Genomic DNA, 16,468 nt, shown 5'->3' on the forward strand with positions numbered 1-16,468 from the left:
AGGCAGGAGGTGCACTACACGATGTGGAGCTGGTGCCAAGGAGATCAGAGAAGGAGAGAGAAGTTTGTGCGGGGAATTGTAGGCAAGGCAAGCAGAGGGACGATTATCGATTCCCCTAAAATGCTCAGCCAAGCCTCAACTTTATTGTACTGGTAGTAAGATGATATTGAAGGTGTCTGAGCAAGTGCATTAATTCGCAATGAAAACAAAGTTCAGGCCAGGCACGATGGCTCACGCCTCTGATCCCAGCACTTTGGGTGGGCGAGGTGGGCGGATCAAGAGGTCTGGAGTTTGAGAGCAGCCTGGCCAACATGGTGAAACCCTGTCTCTACTAAAAATACAAAAATTAGCAGGGTGTGGTGGCGCACGCCTGTAATCCCAGTTATTTTAGGCAGGATAATTGCTTAAACCCGGGGACAGAGGTTGCAGTGAGCTGAGATTGCGCCACTATACTCCAGCCTGGACAACAGTCTCGGAAAAAAAAAAAAAGAAAGAAAAGTTCAGGATAGAAATATGCATTTTATTTGTTATCACAAGAGCTAATTGTTAACAACATGAGAACAAATGAGACTGTTTTAAAAACCCTAGTAAGATAGGAATGACCTCTTCCTTCTTGGTTGCCTGACATAACCCCCACTGCACAGAATTTTTGTGGGAAACCTGCCCCGTTCTACTGCACTTACGCGATTCCATGTACATCTGCCAGCAAAAGGCAAGCCCCTTTTACAAGAAGGGCAGGTACAGTGTCTTATGCAGTATCAATGTATTCCCAGGTGATATCGTTTGAATATTTGTCCCCACCCAAATCTCATGTTGAATTGTAATCTGCAGTATTGGAGGTGGGGCCTGGTAGGAGGTGATTGGATCATGGGGATGGATTTCTCATGAATGGTTTAGCACCATCTTGTTGGTGCTGTCTTCAAAGGTGATTGGATCGTGGGGATGGATTTCTCATGAATGAGTTAGCAGCATCTTCTTGGTGCTACCCTGAAAGGTGATTGGATCATGAGGATGGATTTCTCATGAATGATTTAGCACCATCTTCTTGGTGCTGTCCTCAGGATAGTGAGTGAGTTCTCACAATATCTGGCTGTTTAAAAGTGCATGGAATCTCTCTCTCTCTCTCTTTGTCTCTCTCTCTCTCTCTAGCTAGTTCCTATTTTCGCCATGTGAAGCACCTACTCCTGCTTTGCCTTCCACCATGATTGAAAGCTTCCTGAAGCTTCACCAGAAGCTGGGCAGGTGCCAGTACCATGCTTCCTACAAAGCCTGCAGAACCATGAGCCCCTTAAACCTCTTTTCTTTTCTTTCTTCTTTTTTTTATCTTTTCTTTTTTTTTTTTTTTTTTTTTTTTTTGAGAGGGAGTCTCACTCTGTCGCTGGAGTGCAGTAGCACTATCTTGGCTCACTGCAGCCTCCGCCTCCTGGGTTCAACCGATTCTCCACCTCAGCCTCCCATGTAACTGGGACTACAGGCCACCACACCCAGCTAATTCTTGTACTTTTAGTAGAGATGTGGTTTCACCATGTTGGCCAGGCTAGTCTCAAACTCCTGACCTCAGGTGATCCACCCACCTCAGCCTCCCAAAGTGCTGGGAGTCATGAACCACCGCACCCAGCCTCCTCTTTTCTTTATAAATTGCCCAGTCTCAAGTATTTTTAGCAATGTTAGAATGGCCTAATACATCAGGACTGAGAAAAGTTTTGGTGCAGTGAAGCGACTTCATAAATGCTTATTGGGTGTGAGTAAATGAGCAGTTAGTTCGCAAAGCAACTTCATACGCATTTTATTTCATTTAATTCTTACTTCTGCCCTGTGAAGTAGGTATTTGTTTCTAGGAGAGAGATCAGGCCTGAACCTGGGAGGATGCCCATATTTAGGGAAAAGAAAGCACAAGTAGAAAACACCAAGAGGCCAGAGAGATAGGATGATAGGCTAGACACTGGTGTCAAGAGCCACCAAAGACAAAGAGAGAAGCAAGAGGAGTTAGGGAGCATGGCAAGCAGACAGGGAGGGAGGAAGGGAGGCTGGAGACAAAATGGCTGTGGATCAAGAGGTGAGGTCATGGACGAAGAACGGGGAGGAGCTGCTTCATAAACTAATCATTTGGAGAAATTTGACACTAAGAGGAAAGAGAAGAGTGGAGCTAAAAGAAACAAGAGTCAGTCAAAGGTATTTTCACCCCAACCCTTGGACATGTTTATAGACAGAGAGGAGGGAGCAACAGAGAGATGAAAGAGCACGAAGCAGCGTGAGGTGAGATGAAGCTAAAAGGCCCAGTGAGGGTTCAGAAAGGGGCGAGACCGTGAAGCTGCAAAGGTATTTCAGTTCTCCCTCGTGCACTCTCTCTCTCTCTCTGTCCCTGTGTGTGTGTGTGTGTGTGTGTGTGTGCGCACGTGTGCACGTGTGTGACATAGATCCATCAAACCTCCAGTAGAGCTTGATCAGTGGTTAGATGCATCTATATCACACAGTCAGTTTGCTTAATCCAAACAGCCATTTCTCCCCAGTTATCACCAGAGTCAGCAATCTCTTTAAAAATATTTTTCCGATCTTAAAAATAGTCTATCCCCCAAGAGAAAACTCTAGCTTCTTGCCTCTCAGATGACAGTCAGCTAGGCCAAAGCTACAGAACCTCACCCAAAATAGATCAAATATTTTAAATGTTTTCTTATTTGCACCCCTTACAAGTATGCCTGCGATGCAAAGCCAATTGTAAGATTGGCTTTTTATTTTTTTTTCTGAAATGAGTGAAGGGCGTGTTTTCTGGTTAGGAGGGGAGGCCAGGCCTCACCAAATAGTCTTGGTTGGATTTCAAACAGGCTTCCTTGAGCATGAACGGGAAGAGGAAACGTGCATGGCTTGGTAAGCACATGCAGACGTGCAGAGCCAAATGGTCTCTCTCAGGACTTGCCATCCTGGAGTCCATCTCCTGTGCCTGTCAGAGCTTCCCCATTAGAACAGCAGTTCTCTAGAGGCACACACCGTGTCTCTGATTATATCAAAGTGACAGTGACAAGATTATAACAGGGACAGAACCTAACACTAAGCCTTGCAGGTAACAGATGCTCAGATGTTGAGTGAATAAATGAATGAATGAACAAATAACAGCTGAGAAAAATCTAGCCACAGTTTTGCATGACTCAGATACCCATTGGAGACTGGGAGAAATTTCTGGAAACTGGAATCTTTCTCTAAGGTTAGAGCAAATCCAACAGCAATGAATATGGGTGGACTGGGAAGGGTGGAACATGGAGACATCCAGTCATCCTCTATAACTCAAGAAATAAGGAGACAGAGGCTTCCTATAGGGAGGCTGAGGGGATGGCCAGTCCTGTTCCATGGAAGTGAGAAGCAGTACCATTTATCTCAGGAGCTCCTTCATCCACACTGGGTCTTCTCTGATCATGACCTCTTTCATTTTGTCAGGTCGTCAGCCTTATCCCGGACCATCAGTGCCTTTCTCCTTCCACCCACTGCTCCAGGAGACTGGCCCTATCAAAGTGGGTCAGTGCAGGCTCTCATTTCATCTGCACCCTACTCATAAAGCAGGTGGCACTTAGCACTGAGCAGGTGCTAAGCAGGCTGTGGCTTAAGTTATTACTCCTCAAAGAGTGACTATTGATGTTATGGTGTCAAAGCCTTTGTACAAATGTGTGACTAAGCTGAGGACCTCACAGTCAGGGCAGGTTCATTCTCCTGCTAGTTGGGCTGGTCCCAAGTGAGCTGCTCTGTTGGCCTGAGGACGAAGAAGCACAGTGGCTTTTCCTGATGTCACAGGACCATCCGAGAAGTAATCTAGAGGACCAGATTACCAGTGCTCTGCGGGGAGAATGTCTCATTTATATTGCAATTTTGTTAAAAAAACAAAACAACAAAAAGCTTAAGAATAATACAACAAACACCTGTGTACATGCTCTGCAGGGTTAACGGATGTATTTTTTTTCATAATTGCTTAAGATCCTCTTTTATACATTGCTGATACATTTTAAATTTCTTAATTTCAAGACCAGTACCATTCCCCTCTCTCCCTCCTTACGGCCAACAACTATCTTAAATTTATCTTAAACTATCTAGTCCATTCTCATATGCATTCTTAAATGATGCATACAAATGGAATAATTTCAATTGCAACCTGCTTCTTTTTTCCCACCCAATATGCTTTTGAGTTTCAGGTACATTTAGGTCATTCATTTTAGCTATTAGGTATAATACCCCATCCAATACCATATATAATATGGCATTAGCTATTATATATTTTTATAATTATACATATATTTATATAATTAGGTATTTAGCTATTATGTTATAGATCATGGTTTCTGTAGCCTCTCCCCTGACAATTGCTGTTGGAGCATTTTTAACAATGTTTTTAGTGCTGCAGACAATGCTCGAATGAGCTTCCTTTGACATATCTCTTGGCTTAAGAGTGTGAGGGCGTCCCAAGAGGATATACCTAGAAATGGGATTACAGAATATAGATGTGCGTACTGAAAGTCACTAGATATTGTCACATCACTCAACAAAGTGAATGCACCAATCTACTTTCTTATCCAAATTGTATAATAATTTGTTTCTGTACCTCATCAACAACATTTAGTTTTGCATGATTAAACTTTTTTTCTTTACCAATCTGGTTGTCATTGTTTTAACTTGCATTTTTCGATTACTAATGAAGTTGAACATCATTTCAAGGCTTTTGACCTTTACAGTGTTCTCCTAAGTGGACTGTTTATCCTACGCCTATTTTTTATTGGGTTTTCTCTTACTCTCTCTCTCTCTCTGTGCGTGTGTGTGTGTGTATCAGTTGATTTGTAGGCATTCCCTGATAGTCTACATTTTTTTTTTTTTAAGATGGAGTCTTGCTCTGCTGTCCAGACTGGAGTGTAGAGTGCAGTGGTGTGATCTTGGCTCACTGCAACCTCCGCCTCCCGGGTTCAAGCAATTCTCCTACCTCAACCTCCTGAGTAGCTGGGATTATAGGCATGCGCCAACATGCCTGCTAATGTTTGTGTTTTTAGTAGAGACAGCGTTTCACCATGTTGGCCAGGCTGGTCTCGAACTCCTGACCTCAGGTGATCTGCCTGCCTCAGCCTCCCAAAGTACTTGGATTGCAGGTGTGAGCCACCATACCCGGCCGATAGTCTAGATTCTAATTCTTTGTTTTAAACATTGAAAATTTTCTCTTGGCTTGTCTTTTCCCTTTGTATATGGTGGCTTTTTTTGAACAGAAATTTTTACATCTTGATGTAACCAAGTTTTTTTCTTTAGTTTAATTCTTACTTAATATTTATAAATATTAGTTAACTTTTTCTTTGTAAAAAGAAAATATGCTCTCAAACCTCGGTGGCTTACAATAGCAAACATTTGTTTCTTGCTCCCGTCACATGAGGCCTGGAAAATAGCAGCTCTGCTGGTGTTGGCTGGACTCACTGGCCCAGCCCAGCTCCATGTGTCTTCTTATTCTAGAAACCAAACTGCAGAGCAGCCACTATCTGGGGAGGATTCGTTTCCTGTGCTGCTGTTACAAATTACCACAAACCGGGTGACTTAGAACAATACACATTTCTTTTCTCACAGTTCTGGAGGCCAGGAGTACAAAATCAAGGTGTCAACAGGGTCGTTGGCTTTTTCTGGGGCCCTGAGGGAGACTAGACCCCACGCCTCCCTCCTAGCATCTGGGGGTCACTGGCAAGCCTCAGCACTCCTTGGCTTGTAGGTCTGTCGCTTCCATCCCTGCCTCTGCATTCACCCACTCTGCTCCTCCGTGTCTTGTGTATCTCAAATCTCCCTGTCTTTTTCTTATAAGGTCACTTGTGGTTGGATTTCAGGCCCACCTGGACAATCCAGTATGATTTCGTGTTGAGATCCTTAATTATATATCAAAGATCCTATTTGCAAATAAGGTCCTATATGTTTGGGTGAACATATTGTTGGGGGGACACTGCTCAACCCACTGCATGGGGTATGCTGTTATCATGGCAAAGGGCAGGTGCTAAAGGCAAAAGTAAACATGTGACACCTCTTTAAGCCTCCGCCATGGACAGGCACGCCATCACCTCTAGCCACATTGCGCTGCTCAAGGCAAACCATATGGTCAAGTCCACCTACTTAGAGTGCTGCAAGGAATTCCATTAAAAGAGGAAGTGAATTGGGTAACAATAACCCAATCTATCACAAGCTATACTGTTTGAAAAGTTAAATAATACTATATGACTTTTAACAAAAGCAGGAGTCCTCCACACCACCCCTTCCTTCAACTGCTTCTTTCCCTAAGCAATGGCTCTCAGCTCCTTCTCAGCCTCCTTTTCTGGGCTGTAAATGTTGGGGTGTTAGCTCCCACATCTCTGCTCTTTTCTGTCTGCACTCCCTCAGGTAACTCACTCCTGGTTTTAAATCCTATCTAAAAACTGAGGATTCGCAAATGTGCATCCCAAGACTCGATCCCTTTTCTGAACACCGGATTTGCATATGATGCTCCCTCCCCTCACTCACACTGGATGCCTGGTGGTCATCTTAACATGCCTGAAATATGTCTAATATGATTTCCACCCCTCCCTGCAAATGTCCATCTCCCTCAGACGTGCCTATTCTATTCACTAGCACTCCCATTCACTCCGTTATTCAGACCATAACCAGAGACACTCTTGATTCCTCTCTTTTTCTCACAGCCCTCATCTAAGCCATCAGTGAATCTCCAAGTCTTAGAATTCAACGGCTCTCTCAGCTCCCAACAGCACCTCTCGCCTTGGAGGGGGCAATCACCTCCTGTTTCCGCCTCTGACAATCTTGCCCCTGTTCTAGATAAGGTGGCCACAGTGATTTTTTTTTTTCTTTCCTGGCTCAAAATCTTCCAGTGAGCTTCCATCTTAGAACAAGCCCCACAGTCCTTACCATGGCTAGCAGCCTCTGGATGATGGATCTGGCCATTGGCTCTCCCTCCTCCCCAAGTCCCCTGGGCTCATTGCTATTTCTTTAATATGCATTTGCTGTCCTGCCTTCTGGAAGACTTTTCCTTCATGTAGTCTCACGGCTTGTTCTTTCACTTTATTCACGTCTCTGTTGAAAACCTTCTTCAGAAAAGACTTCCCTGTTTCTCTCTATTCCTTTTCTCCTTCTTATTTTTTTATAGCACTTACCACTGCCTGACATTATGTATTCATGTATTAGCTAATGTGTTTATCTGCCTCCCTCCATCAAAATGTGTCTTGTTCACAACATCTAGAACAGGCCCTGGCATGTGGTAGAAACTCAGTAAATATTTGTTCAGTGAGTGAATCAAAGAATAAATGAACAATTTTTTTTTTATTTTTTTTTTTTGAGATAGGGTCTCGCTCAGTCACTCAGGCTGGAGTGCAGTGGTGCAAACATGACTCACTGTAGCTTTGACCTCCCAGGCTCAGGTGATCCTCCCACCTCACCTACCAAGTAGCTGGGAATACAGGCGTGCACCACCACGCCTGGCTAATTTTTTATATTTTTTGTAGAGATGGGGTTTCAGCATGTTTTCCAGGCTGGCCTCAAACTCCTGCCTCAGCCTCCCAAAATACTGGGATTATAGGAGCAAGCCACCGTGCCCAGACTTACTGTTCTTTTAGGCATTTATTTCCACGAGCCTAAATGACATACTAATTCTGCTATTTATTACATCTTCAGTAGTAGACACTATCTATGATTTCTTGCTGAACAAAATGAAGGTTTGGCTCCCTTCCCCACCATCATCCTACTAACATGGTCTTGCCTGCTATCCTCTGAATCTAATGACATCATCTTTGTTTTGGTAAAAATCAATGTGCAATATTTACATTCTTATAACTGTGGTAAATTTTTCTTACAGTTGAACTATCTGGTATCCAATGATTACTTTTCCTTTCTTATACAAATGGTTTGTTTTTAAAATTATAATGACCTCAATCTTCCATTTACTTATTTTCTATGTACTTATTGCAAGTGCTTTTGCCAAGAATACACTGAATAATCTATCTACCTCACTTTTTCTTAAAACATTCCTCCTGGCATCCACTGCTCCAATATCTAATGGTTGCTTTCTTAACGAGCCATACAGCTATTGTCCTGGGATTTTCTTTTACCATCATGGGACTCTTTCACCTCTATCCTGGGTTTGCATTCTCTATTTCCTGATTTTTGTCCTCCTCCTTGGCTTCTAATTTTCACTCCAAAGTATTATTCCCCCTTTGGGTGAAGCATATAACCTTGGAACGTGATAATTTCAGAATGAAATATGTTTTCTTTTTTTTTTTTTTTTTTTTTTTTGAGACGGAGTCTCGCTCTGTCGCCCGGGCTGGAGTGCAGTGGCCAGATCTCAGCTCACTGCAAGCTCCGCCTCCCGGGTTCCCGCCATTCTCCTGCCTCAGCCTCCCGAGTAGCTGGGACTACAGGCGCCCGCCACCTCGCCCGGCTAATTTTTTTTTTTATTTTTTAGTAGAGACGGGGTTTCACCGTGTTAGCCAGGATGGTCTCGATCTCCTGACCTCGTGATCCGCCCGTCTCGGCCTCCCAAAGTGCTGGGATTACAGGCTTGAGCCACCGCGCCCGGCCTGAAATATGTTTTCATTCACTGTATTGGCCCATTGGGCCCTTTGGATCTGGAAACTTGTGTCCTTTGGTTTTCAGAAGTCTTATTTTGTTATTTCCTTTGATAATTTTCTTCTCACTATTTTTTTCTGTCCTCTTTTTTATGTACACTCAGGTGTAATTATGTACTGTTTTTATCTTTTATCTTTTCTAATCCAGCTTGCGTTTTTCTTCATTTTTCTGTAAGATTTTTCTGAACTTTTTTTTTAAGACAAGATCTACCTCTGTTGCCCAAGCTGGGGTGCATGGCACAATCATGGCTCACTGCAGCCTCCACCTCCTGGGCTTAAGCTATCCTCCCACCTCAGCCTCCCTAGGACTGGGACTACAGGTATGTGTCACCATGCTCAGCTAATTTTTGTATTTTTCATAGAGACAGGGTTTCGCCCTGTTGCCCAGGCTGGTCTTGAACTCCTAGGCTGCTGCTTCTCAGCCTCCCAAAGGGCTGGGATTACAGGCATGAACCACCATGCCCAGTTAATTTTTCTAAACCTTATCTTGCATTTCTTGAGTTGAATTTTTGTAAATTTCTGCCATCATACTTTTCATATACAAGTGTTCTTTTCTGTTCTCTGAAAGTGCCTTTTAAAAGCATGATTTTCTTGTTTCATGGATACAATATCTTCTCTCATCTCACTGAGAACTGTAATTGTAGTTTTCTCCAAGTTTTCTTCCATTTCCTACCCAACCTTTCTTCTGTGTGTGTGTGTGTGTGTGTGTGTGTGTATTTCTGTTTGTTATAATCTCTCTTTCCTCTTTCCTTAATGTGATGCTCATATTTAAGAGTGAGGTAGGCCGGGTGTGGTGGCTCACACCTGTAACCCAGCACTTTGGGAGACCCAGGTAGGTAGATCATGAGGTCAGGAGATTGAGACCAGCCTGGCCAACATGGGGAAAACCCGTCTCTACTAAAAAATACAAAAATTAGCCGGGTGTGGTGGTGGGTGACTGTAATCCCAGCTACTCGGGAGGCTGAGGCAGGAGAATTGGTTGAACCCAGGAGACGGAGGTTACAGTGAGCTGACATGGTGCCACTGCACTCCAGCCTGGGTGACAGAGTGAGACTCTCTCAAAAAAAAAAAAAAAAAAAGAGATCCTAAGTAGCCAATAGGAAGTTGCTGCAAATGGGTTACTAAAGGGCACTGGACAATGTTTCTCAAATATCTGTGAGTTTAGGTCTTTTTTCCATGAGCATGCCAGTTTCTCTGGAATGGAATCCTTCAATTTCCTGTCTGTGGGATACAAACCTGATTGTTGGTGTCCTGGGAGCCCTGCAGGGTGAGGCGATTGGAGATGTTCAGTGTTCAACGAGTTGGCTTTCATTTAAACATTTATTTTCAGCATTCAGCCTCTTCCCTGTTCACTGCTTCACCTGGTTCCTCTGAGTCCAGCACTTCAAAGAAGAATCAGAATAAACTTCCAGTTCTCTGTCTGGTTGAGAGAGAGATGCTCACCTGGTTGTGTGGGGTAGAGGACGCTATCTGGACTTCTGACTCTTCCTTACCCAGACTTTCAACAAATCTATTTTCTGCTCTACCGCCTGTCCTCAGAGGTTCCCAGGGCTTCCACATCCCGAATTTTTCCTCATTCTGAGGCTTGAGTCAGCGTCTTTCTTGCTGGTATCCTAATTCACTGGACCAGATTTCAATTTCTCAGCTCTGTTGAGTCAATTTCCAGCCATCAGTCCACTTTCCATAGTCCAAAATTTGGCTGACATCTGGACTCACACTGATACATTTCAGGTACTCTTTGTCTTGTAGGATTTATTTATGATTTTTTATATCTTTACTGTCATTCTGGAGAGGTTTGGGGAAGCAGAAATAAATGAGTGTTCTTATTTGATCTGCCGTGTTTAACCAACTCAAAATTATTAGTCTTTTCATTTGTTAATTCTGTTTTTTTTATGTTATATAACCTATGATTAAAAAATTCACCTTCAGTTTTTTCTAATCATTTCTAAGTTTGTTTTTTATGTAACCTAGTTTATCATAGTGTGTAGTAGAAACTTTGAATCTAAATTTTCTGTTTCCACAAAATTGATTGTAACCCTTACCATTAATAGAGTAATCCACCCTTTTCTTCCTTATTTGTAATACCTCCTCTATTATTAAAAAACAATCATATATGCTTGGGTCTATTTCTAGGCTTTCTGCTTTATTCTATTGATCTACTTGTTTAGTCTTGTATGAATAGCACTTATCTTAATTAGAATTTCTCTATAAAAAACCTCTTTGCCTATTTTTAGGTCTTTACTTTAAAAATTTTACTATTGTTTTGTCAAGTTCTACAACATACGTCATTTGGAGATTTTAATCAGAATAATGAATGCATGGATTACTTCGAGGAGAATGTATATCTTTACAACTTCCAGGTTTTCCACTCATGAAGATGATATATTTCACCATTTGGTCAGGTTTGTCATGCCCTTAACTCAAGTTTTATAACTTTCTTGCACATATTTTATTACATTTATTCCCAGGTAGTGAACACTTTTTGTTATTATGAATAGCATCTTTTTCCATTATATTTAAAAATTAGAGACAGCTGATTACAGAAACTCTAGGTTTTTGCATCTTGACCTTAATTCCAACAATCTTGCTAAGCTCTTCTATTACTTCCAATATATTTGTAGATCCTCTCGAATTCTCTACACAGATAATTATATAGCAGATAAAGACATTTATTTCTCTTTCTAATACCAGTGGCTATTTTTTTCTATTTGTTTGTCTTGGTTAGGTATCTAGCACATTTTTTTAGTTGTAGAAGAGATAGTAGTTACCTTATATACTTCCCATTATAATCAGTGAGAATGCTTTTAACATTTTATCATTAAGCATGATGTTTGCTATAGACGTCTGGTAAATGCCTCTCGTTATGTTTAAAAAGATTCTGTTTCTAGTTTTCCTAGAGATTTTTTTTCTAAAGTGATTACTAAGTTTACCAAGTATCATTCACCTATTAAGACAATCTTTCTTTTTTCTTTTTTCTACTTCTCTTATTTATTTTATTTTACTTTTAAACTGCTAATGTTGTACATTATATCAGTGGATTTTCAGATTTTAAACCATCTCCGGATTGGTCTTATCTATTTTTTCCACACTGTTGGATTCAATTACTGATTTTTTCATCTGCATTCATAAGTGCACTTAATCCAAATTCTCTATTATGTTGGGTACTTTTGTGTCCAATTTTGATATCAAGATTCTACCAGTCTGCTTTTATCGTTTGATAAACCTGGGTGTTGGCAAAGGTTTTATTTGACTGAAAGAATCTGGCAAGGGGTGTTCTGCTGCCTTTTAAAATTTTCAAATCTTCTTTTCTATTGAATGAAGTAGACATTTTAAGCTGGAAGGAGGTATATTTTTCATGACTAAATGAAGTAACTAATTTTGAATTAAAAAATGGCCTGTTTTTACTTTTCCCAAGTTGACATGCAAGCAAAATATAATTTCTTGCTACTGATCTACATGATAGCAAACCCTCAGTTGTAACTAAAAAAATACAAAGAATTGTCCAGATATTTTCAAATGTCTTTTTAGATGTATTATGGTTTGATTAGGTAGATCTAGCCTATGATAGACAAGCGGTCCTGTATCTGGGATGATCCAATTGGGAAATATATTTCACAGAAATTTCCTATATAAATCTCGTGTATTTTTAGGGCTGTTTACAAATGATCTCTGGAAAAAGTAAACACTATGAAAGTAAAGTTTCCCATGGCAGAGATTCAGCAACATGTATCTTTTTTTTTTCTTTTTATTCCCCTTCCTTTCTTTTTAAATTCTTAATTGTTTAAAAAAAAGTAGAAGGCAAAGAAAGAAGAATTTTTCAATATCATGGTATACACTACATGAAATTTGTTAAATTTTTCTTCAAACTGTATAGTTCCTCCATGATAAGTGTATTTCAAATACATAAAATAGGTTGTGTGGTCACTCATCCACTATCCCCTATATATGAGATATCCAGAATTTATCTAGGGAAACATACTATTTTTTTAATCAAAAGACATAACCCAAAAATACTAAGCCATTTATCTTCTAAAAACCATGCAAAATGCAGGTCCCTGCTGTGTTTCCTGTTGATAATATTTTCCCCATTTGTAGCACAACTTTTCTTTCCTCTGGGAAGCTGGTATTTATTTTATTCATAGATTGCAAAATTATACCCTGATGCTGTTCCACCAAAGGGCATTATTTATACAAGCAGGGAGAGTGTGGTTTAGGATATAATCAGCAGCAGTAATGGAAAATAGCACTTTCAAACAGGCCTCACTGAGTTATGGAGGATACCACCTGGAGACCATGCACCCGGAACTTCTCTGGACACAGGTCGTATCTTTGCACAGACATCACTGATTTTGCTGTTTTCTGAACTCCCTGATGTCGTCCTACAATATGTTCAAGCCCAGCAGTTTGCCAGACTATGTAGTATTCTATCTTTCCTCCCTGTCTAGATATGGGATGTCCCCATCAACAAAACTGGCTGTGTTCCGAAAATTTATTTCTAAATCATTTATCTGGGATCAGAAGACATTTTCCCACAGGAACAATTTTATAAACAGTGATGTTCCACAAATGCCTGCTTGTGCCACAGTGTACCTGAAATGCAACATTGACTGTACGATTCCTACCAACCATTATTTATTCTTTTCTCTGGGAACGTGCATTCCTAGTTCTATGTTGGGATGCCTGAGGCTTATCTCTCCCTCTGCCTGGGAGTCTCGCCTATAGCTTTTTTGGGCTGTGCAGCAGTAGCAGTCAGGAAGAGGCGAGGGAAGCAACCTTCCCAAGAAAGAGATGAGTGTACAGAGTTGATATGGACGCCTCTGGGTAACTCGTTAATTCTGGAAGGCTGAAGAAGGAAACCTACAGTGTGAATTAGTTACTTCCCAACTGTTCTAAAAGAGGCACAAAGGGCAGGGACATTTTTGTAAACAGAGATCATTTCTAAGTCACATCTTCGTAAATAGGGAAAGGCATATAGTAAAACCTCACATTTTTAAAGACTAACCTCTGGACTTGTAATTAACCAGGAAAAATACTGTGAAACTTCTTGGTCAGTGATGAAACAGTCTCCAAACATACAACAATGAGACATAGATCTTGCACCTATATCCAGGCCTGACAAATAGTAAGTTCTCCAAAAAAGGGATTTTCACTTTTAATTAAGTACTAATTGAGTGAATTCTATATTGAAAAGGACAAGACTATGTGTGGGCCAGTTACCTTCATTCTCTTTAGCATCTCCTAATTCTGATCCTCTTACAGCACATGTCCTAACAATGAAGGGTTGGTGAGAGCACTTTCAAGAAGCCACCTGAACATTATGTCACCTCTGTGGGATATATGCGTCTGTCTACCCCAGCCCAAAGCAGGTGGTGCATCTCTTCATGCCCTCTCTGATGTGCATCAATTTCTAGGAATTTCTAGTACTATCTCCACATTGCCAAATCTGAGGAAACAAAAGAGATAAGGAGAGGAAAGTGAAGTCAGTGAGGATATCCAAGCCTGTAGGACCTTAGGTTTATTCTGGCCAGTATTACCTGCTAAAAAAGACTTAAGTTTTTGGTTTCCCTTCGGTCACTTGTTTTTATAACACATGCCGACATATTTTGGGGAGTTGTGCCTCTTTCAGGCTAGAATTTAGTCTGCACAGCAGACCCAGGTCCTGTCTCCTTCAGGTTTTAGAATTGCATAACAATTTAAACTCATTTTGTACGTACAAGTACTTTGAAAAGACATATACTATTAAGACTCTCTCTGGTAAGAAGCCTTCCCCACCCCCACGCCCAATAAACTGATCTGTTAACTTTTTGTTTCAGAGACTGTGCTTTCTTTTTATTGCTGCATTTGTGTTCTACAAGACAGCCTCTCCAAGATTAACATTTCTTATGATTGTTCCTGACAATGGATTCACTTCCAGAGGCCCTGCTAAGGATAACCAAAAAAGGGCATGGAGCGGGCTGGTTTTGGCAGCCTGCACGCAGTTTCAGAGCTTTTTAGGTCTTGGGTTTTCTGATGAGTGATTTCCTGAGCATGCCTAGGGAATGACAGGCATCTCCACAGGCAGGCTGCATCCACCTTGGCTGGGGTGTCGTCATTGGCTGCCTATTAGAAAAACGACAGGACAATGCATACCACCGCCTGCCGACTGTAAACATAGGGGATATGTGTTCACTTAGCATGGACTTCTGGGAGGGGCCAAGGAAGGGCGGTCTGGAGTTCTATTGAATAGAGCAGTGTGTATTCGGCTGCCTGCCTGCCTGCTTGCTCTCTGGCTGTGCTCCTGCTTAAAGAAATCAGTCCTTCCTTTCCGACTTAGTCCTCGGGAAGAAGTTTCAGCCTACGAGGTAAGGCACAGAAGGCTTTCTTTTTTTCCTTCTAGAGAGAATCTGGGGACTTTCTCCGGTTTTCAGTCAACATTCTTGGCTAAGGTAGCTGGAGATGCAAGAATGTTCGAGGCAATAAACCATGCAAACTCCGGAGCCTGACTGGGCTTCCCTGCCATATGGATATTCCCGGAAGGCAAACAGGATGAGATTTCAAGTTTTGTTTTTAGAGTTGGGACAAGAAGAGCGACCATATAGAGACTTACATTTAGGGAGCACTGGCAGCTTTGATTAGGATAGCCTTTTGTTTAGGACAGCCATATGAGATTATACCTGATATCCAAAGGCCACTGTTAGCAAGCCTACTGCACCAGACTGCTCACACAGTCTCTTCTGCATCTTTTATTGCCAAAGATTTAACGTGGTTTTGCTTTAAAAACAAAACCAACAATTCTTTAGGTTGATGAGAAGCCAAAAAGGAATGATTTTTTAACCAAAGGCATTTGCGTTATAGTCTGCTGCCAGTATTTAAAACTAGACTTCCAGAGTTGCAAGGAAATAAGGTTAGAGATGGAGAGATCACTAGCACCTAGCACTGGTTGGGTTAATGTCACTGATGGGATATTTGCTAAGACAGAAGATGCCTAGGCTGGTCTGTTTCCTATAAAACCTAATAACAAGAGAATGCATGCGCTAGTGGGTGTGTTTTGAGAAAGCACATTTAACGTCCTACCAAACTATTTTTTTAAGAAATCTTATTTTCTGTTTGAAAGGGTGCCTGAGTGTGCCTAGATAATCTGAAGAGATGTCGATTGGAAATGTGGTTTAGAAAGGGAGGAGGCAGTCTTTCATATCGAGATAGACATATTTGGGTGTCTGAAACAGTAGTACAAGGCAGTTAGTTGGTAGTAGCCTGGAATTCCTTTTAGAAAGAGCTGATTGTAAGGGGTGGGGGAATTTTAGTGCTGTGGCAATACATGGTCAAAAAAAGTGGATGAGAACAAAGTGCTTGGTATTTATAGATCCCTTCTGTTAACAGGACTATGCAGATGGACTTGTAAACTGAAAATCCTTCTAATGTGTTTGCCAAAACCAGACGTATACAGCTAGAACTTGAGTGAAGACTAGATGCTATATGGCAAGCAGGGTAAATCTGATGATTTTTTAATAGTGCTGGCTATGAAAGACTACCAGCTGCAAATCACTGATTCAACTGGATTTTATTCCATGGAATGCGGTGGTTTGGGGTTGAGATTCATTAAATAACATTTTCCCTTTGTATTTAGAAGTTTGGGGATAATTTTCTTGGGAATGCCTCTTTCTCCTTCTAGAAGTGATATATGAGAACAAAATTCCCTGTGAATTTCCTTCCCTGGAACAGTTCTGAGTAAGTGTGAGAGAAAAGCTGCAGGCGAAAGCTATAGTTTAATTACTGTCCTTCCCTCGAAGAGATCAAGTTCCAAACTATTTTCACAGTGTTTTTAATGTCAATCAAAATATGGAGAGCAATTTTTCTTTTAACTGCTCTCTAAACCATGAAGG

At 41.3% G+C, this 16,468-nt stretch overlaps 1 protein-coding gene across 3 annotated transcripts in view; it reads left to right on the top strand.

The window, feature by feature from the left end:
- Window positions 1–14,614: 14,614 nt before the first annotated feature.
- Window positions 14,615–16,468, top strand: part of CALD1 (caldesmon 1) — a 198,140-nt gene continuing 196,286 nt past the window's right edge. For all 3 annotated transcript variants that reach the window (XM_025379423.1, XM_025379424.1, XM_025379427.1), the window contains exon 1: window positions 14,615–14,947. The gene's annotated coding sequence lies outside the window, so the exon portion shown is untranslated. The remainder of the gene's footprint in view (window positions 14,948–16,468) is intronic.

Source organism: Theropithecus gelada, chromosome 3, assembly GCF_003255815.1.
Source record: "Theropithecus gelada isolate Dixy chromosome 3, Tgel_1.0, whole genome shotgun sequence".
Lineage (NCBI taxonomy): Eukaryota > Metazoa > Chordata > Mammalia > Primates > Cercopithecidae > Theropithecus > Theropithecus gelada.